The sequence below is a fragment of the Balearica regulorum genome, chromosome 5 (assembly GCF_011004875.1).
Source record: "Balearica regulorum gibbericeps isolate bBalReg1 chromosome 5, bBalReg1.pri, whole genome shotgun sequence".
NCBI classification, from domain to species: domain Eukaryota; kingdom Metazoa; phylum Chordata; class Aves; order Gruiformes; family Gruidae; genus Balearica; species Balearica regulorum.
The window spans coordinates 24716570-24722778 of record NC_046188.1 but is presented as its reverse complement, the minus strand read 5'-3'; the positions used below and the strand labels follow the sequence as shown (position 1 = coordinate 24722778).

The following is a 6209-nucleotide window of genomic DNA, read 5'->3' as shown; positions in this document are numbered from 1 at the left end:
TTTAATCCTGTATGGTAAATATACAACAGCTATTTCATGACACAGTTTACATGACAGCCACAATACAAAATCGTTGTTTAGAAGGTAAAATTGTAGGTGAGCAATACACTTCAGCTTCTACACTAGGAAGATGCTTCTTTGGTTTCCTCAGTTTTACGGCTTGTTCTTAGAACTGTGCAGTCGCTTTCTCTCTGCAGTGAGCTGTTCGTGCTTGCAGATGTTTATAGCTGACTGGCTATAAGCAAGGCTGGTTCTATTTAATATTTCATTTTCATCCCCTTGAACCTCTTTCTTTTTAATTTCTTTTTGGTTTAATTTTGATGTCTGAGTTGGCTAATTTTGAGTTTGTGAATATGTAAGGCTCTTAGGACTGGATAGAGGGGACCATATGGTATGAAGGGGCTGTGCAAGCTTATTCAAAACCATATGGCTCTGTAAACATATCACAGTCTTTTATGTACGTGCTGTTAATCCAGTTGTGAATAACTTCTTGTTCCTGCCGTGCATTACCTATCAGATATCAAACCTAGAAAATGTTTACATACATGATTTAACTTGTCAAAAAGGTTTACTGGGATTAAAAAAAAAAATAAAATTAGAAATTCTGAACTCAAAAACTATGGGAAGTTTGGAAAGTTTGAATCTTTTTCAACATTTTCAAAATGGACCATTCAAACTTTGATGCGAAGCAATGTTTGTTGGCCGAGTATAGGCTGAGTGTGCTTACTTTTTTGAAAGTGGGAAAATTCTTTAAACTGAAATGTTTCATTTCTGATCTAATATCTTTTATTTTTCCCCATGTAGAATGGTGTTTTGGTTTGTTTGTGGGGTTTCTTTTCCCCCAATTTTCTTCTTGAAGTGAGAAAACAATTTAGATTTTGTGTTAGGTTAGCCACCAGACCAAAGAAATAAATTATTCACATAGTTGTCCTTGAACCTGACCTGGTACACCTCCCATTACTTCTGTCTTCTGCTTCTCATAATGTTTTAATTAAAGAATTAGCACTGTGCAACAGCTGAAGATGTATGCTACATGGGTGGAGATCCAGGAAGGTTATGAGAGAGAAGCAGCTTGGCATGAATTTCTTGTGCTGTGAAGAAACAAAAAGCCTCGTGCAGCCTGTGGATGCAGAAGTAGGGACATGGTGAACTGTAGAGGGACTCTGTTTTTAAAACAAAGCTGGAAGATCTTTGAAGACTACAAAGATAATATAAAGAAGTGTAGGGGAAATAAAATAAGTAAACTTGTTTTGTGGTGAACTTTTAAGAGGTAAATGTTATATTGCCAGACTAGAATGAAGTAAACTCAATTTATCTGTACTTATTGTCAATTACATTACAAGGACAAATTATCTGAGTGAGCAAATTAAAACATTTAGCCTGTTTTGCTCATTATAAAAAGATTGAGAAGAGATTTGATCATCACATATGTGTACCTGTACAAGTTAGAAATGCAAGACGTGAAATTAGTCTTTAATCTCATAGAGGAAGGCAAACCAAGAACCAATGACTGGGAGTGGAAATTAAGGAAATTCAAATGAGAAATTAGTCAGAAGTATTTAACAATGAGAGTGATTAGCCTTTGGAAAGCTGTGGGGAGTGCTCACTTTTCCATGTTATCTTATAATCAAAGCTGAAGTCCCTCAGGAAGAGATGCTTGCTTTATTGCAAGCCTGAGCAACCAGGGCCCGCACAGGAACAGCCAGGTGAAACTTCATGTCCCACAATATATACAGCATCAGGCACGAGGAGTTAATATTCTCTTCTGGCTCTGTGAATTGATCATCTCTGTGCATCTTCATGCATCTCCTAGATCTAGACTTTTTTTGAACCAGACCTGGTAATGGTTCAAAGATGCCAGCTGTGGCAGAGCTTTGATAAGAGGAAACATTAGGCAAGGAATGGTTCTGTGATCCTTAAACACATTTTCCCCAAATATAACTGTGTCTCTAAGAAGGAAGAATGAGTTCCTTTTTATTTTTACCATAATTTTTTTTTGCTTAACATTTCTGGACAGTAATGCTATCAGGTCTCCACATAGATCACTTTTCACAAGTACACCAAAATGATCCTCTGGGGAGTAAGGAGTTCAGGCTCTGCAGAGGAGTTAATCCTTGGCAGGGCTGCCAGCAGGCACATTTTTAGTTTGCTGCAAATACCACAACTGGTTTTGAGAACATATTTCTGATGCATTCCAAGGAGTCTTTTGGGGTAGATTTAGGCTGTTAAATGCTCTCCACCTTTTTTTTATCTACTTCAGCACTTTTCACATTTGCAAATGCAGAATTAAATGGTTCATGAAATATCTTGTAACAAATGAAGATGACAATACAAAGTAATGGAATAATCTATTGTTAATATCAGATATCTGTATGCCTAACAGTCACTGCACATTGTGGGATAAAAATGATCAAAACAAATGAAATGACACTTCTTAACTCAAGGGATAAATTATGCCATAGGTAAGATGCTAAACAGTGGAAAAGAAGATATTTACCTAGATGGAGAGATTCAGCCACATCAGCAACCCCTGCACTTCACATTCCCTTAGGGGTTACAGGCAGCATTCAGCAGGAGTAATTATAGCTGGGGGGAAAGATCAGGAGGTCTATTAGTGCTTTTGTAAAAATCCTTAAATTCTTCAAGCCATGTCTGTATTACCTGGAATGACTGAAAGGGAGGCTGGTTTAATTTCTATTATTTGTTATACTTTGTAGGAAAGTAAACTTTCTCAGGCAAAAATCATCTCATTACTTCTGTAACACCTTCCAGACTCCAGGGTGTTTTGCAAATGTTTTTCTGGAAGCATTCCACTCCCAGCTAATAAACATACAGGACATGGTGGCCCACTGATACTTCCCAACGACCTGCAAGAAGGAGTGGAAAGCCACCAACAACTTTAGCAAACAAAGTGAAGGGGAATTTTTTTGCCAACAGATATTGTAAGAGAGAGGTATGGAGGTGGCGTGTGGTTGTCTAAACTGATACTAGGCAACAAGGTTGAGCAAAGGCCTTGAAGGAACAAAATACTAGTAGAAGTGGATTTTGCAGCTCACCTAAAGCACAGCTCTCCAAGCAGCGCATCACCTTCTGTTGTCACATTCAGCCATTGGTCACTACTGACTTGAAGGCACTGGCTGACCTGGGGCAACGGGCATGTTCCTTTCGAGAGCTGTCTTATCCACATATTGGCTCTGTACAGTATGATCAGTAAGAAGATCCTATTCTAAAATTGGATGGCTCCCCGAGTCAGCTCTGAGCTTTCTGTTGCTGATAGACGAAATCTGCCAATCTCCATTTTAAGTTGAACCAAGAACGTGGGTGGGTTTGGCCTAGCAGGAGACCTGTGGAGTATGCTAAGCTATCTTCTGGAATTAGCACCAGATGATAGGTTGTTTTGGCTTCTTGTGTTCCATGTTGATTTGTACATCTGTCAAGCCTTATACAGAGGTATTTTTCATACTTCTTCTGGTGACCTGAACTAACCAGAAAAGAATCAGAAAGTATTTCATAAATAGAGATCTCTAGCAGCAGAGATCCCACTAGCCAGATCTTCAACTTGTATAAATTCACATTGCTGCAGTGACTTTTAGAGCTGAACTTGTTTATAGCTGCAGAAGATGGATCTGCCTCAGTATTTCTGTTGCTGACCATCCTCAGAATGGCAGGACATATCAGAAGAGTGAAGAAGGATCTGCTGGGTCAAGCTGTTCTTCCCACTGCAGTGGCAGCAGTTTCTCCCCGTACCTTTTCATGTCTCCTTGTTAAGCTAGTTCTATGGGTCCACAAAATCATAGGATCACCTGCTTTCTGGGACTGTTTTGATTTCTTTTCCCATGCCTCCTCCTGTACATGAGGAATGTCTAGTATCAGTGAGACTTTCCAGATAGCTTTCCATGGTTTTCATCAAAGGGAATCTAAAAGAGAGGTTGATTCCCAGTAGGAATAGCTGGTATTGACCTTCTGTCCTCTATTCAGGCAGTCTGACGGCTCTTCCCGCTCTGGTGCTTGGGACAGATAGGCCTGAGTCTTTGGGTTTGTTTCTGCATTTCATGAGATTCGCACCTGGGATGCAAATGTCTTCAGCAAGAATGAAAAGGAAATGCTTTTCGTCTTTCATAGCAATTTGGGGTAATCTGAGATTTAATTTATTCACCAGTTGAAAGGGAAAGGGAAATCAAGCCAGCATCTTTCTTTTGAGCCAAGCTCTTTCTTGCCTACCCCGTGCAGGCTGACACAAAAGAGCTCTGATCACTCTAACTAGGTGCTTGTTCTAATTATAGAAAGATTTAGCGTTGGTTACATAATTGCCCACTGCACATCGCACATGGCATTGTTATACTACAAAAGCCTCTTTTTTTTCCTCCCCTCTCCATAGCAGACCCAGCATCAGCCTGTTTAACTGAGAGCTGCAAGGAGCAGAATTAATCTGAAGCAACCTCCCATAGCTTTTTCTGAGAGGCCAGCAAAAATCAGATACTGACCCGCTCCCTTTGCTGGGAGCTTTGCCAGTGCCTGTGATCTAGCGGTTAAACCAGAGGATTCATAGCCTGGGCCGCAATCTTAAGCATCCCGGGTAGAAGCAGTGAGCTGTGATCAGGAATCAGTGGTTGTGCTGAGTTTACAGTCTCTATTTTGGATTTTCATATGCAGTAGCACAGTAGCTTTAAATGGAAACCCCACTATTACGCCCAGTATCAGCCTGAGCCATGGAGGTCGTGAATTTGCAAACACAAAAATGTACAGCAAAACTTTCACAGGCTGTAGTAGATACAGGAGTAGATCTTTTCCCCATATTTCTAAGATTATTTTATCCTGGGATTCAGAGTGGTTCAGCCTGCACTCATTTCTCTCTCATTTTCTCAGCAGTACATCACATGCACATCTCATTTTTTATTTTTTTCCTCTTTTAACATTACCCTCTAAACCGTAAAGCTTTCTTCCAACAAATAGTCTTTCCTACACAGTTTGTAATGGTCCAAGACTAAGCTGGGATGCTTCACTGCACCCCATCAGTTCAAAAGCTCCCATCTGTCCAAAAAGGGAAAGAAACTTACGGGATTGTAGCCAGTTTGCCATCCTATGGCTGATGCAGCAACTGGCCATGTGGGCGCTGTATCCTCAGTGTGCTGGCACGATAATCACCCCTAACTCTGCCCTTCATAACTTGTAGCTGCTTTGTCAGGAAGCCCACCTTGTGCTGGCGTTTATGTTAGTGTCTGCTGTAGGGGACAAGTAGGGAAAACAAAACTGAAATGAGGCCAGATGGAAACAAAAGGGGTACCTAGCAAATATTCCCAATATTATTTTAATCTTTTAGGAAAACCTTTAATATACCACTGTCCCACACCCAGGGAGAAGGTGGACAGGTTACCTTTACAGCACTTTCCACAGGGGCTTGGATGAAAAACCTGGCCATCCTGGAAGAAGGGTTGGTCATCAGGATCTTTCCTTGAGCCCAATGTCCTGGTTTATTACTCTTTCGTCTAGAAGCTGAGACCTTTTGGTTCATAATCTGAGTGTTTCTAGATCACTTTTTGCCCCGTCTTTACCTTTTTGGGTGCAACTGTATCCCTGCAAATATGAATGAAAACACAGTGTGGTGATGCTTTCCTGGATTTGTTTTAGTGTTTCCTGAATCCTGTTGGAAACTTTAACTCTCAAAAAATTAAGATCTTTTTGGTCTGATTCTGGTTTGGGTCTCCAGCATCCTTTTAATGTATTAAGGGTTAATTGTGGTAGCTGTGTCCTTAACTCTGTCCCAAATACTTAAAATTTTCCACTACAGGTTCCCTGGTGTTGCAGAATTGCAAGTTCTTTATCAGAAAGATACTAACTTGAAAGCAACATTGAGTTTCCTTCTTGTCACAAGAGGAGAAAAGTTCAACCAGAAATGCTGAGTTTCAGGTGGGTAGCTATCAAACTAGGTATTTGCTCCAGGGAATATGACTGTCTTACAATATTTATGATGATTCAGCAACATGTTTTCATTGTCTGCTTTGTTCTTTCTCTCTTTTATCGTAATCTTTATTGCAAGAAGACTTTGGTGAAGAGATTGGTTTTGCATTGAACCTTGAATATGATAAAATTTATCACCATTTTAATTTCTTATAGTAGCTGCAGAGAAAGCTTTTTTTCATTCTGCAATTATTTTCCTTGTTGCCAACAGCTCTTTTATTCTTGATGAACACAGTTGTTGTACTGGATCA

The 6209-nt window shown here is 40.0% G+C and overlaps 1 protein-coding gene across 1 annotated transcript in view; it reads left to right on the top strand.

Moving 5' to 3' along the window:
- ADCK1 (aarF domain containing kinase 1) overlaps nucleotides 1-6209 on the top strand; it is a 91702-nt gene that overhangs the window by 2341 nt on the left and 83152 nt on the right. The window lies entirely within an intron of this gene.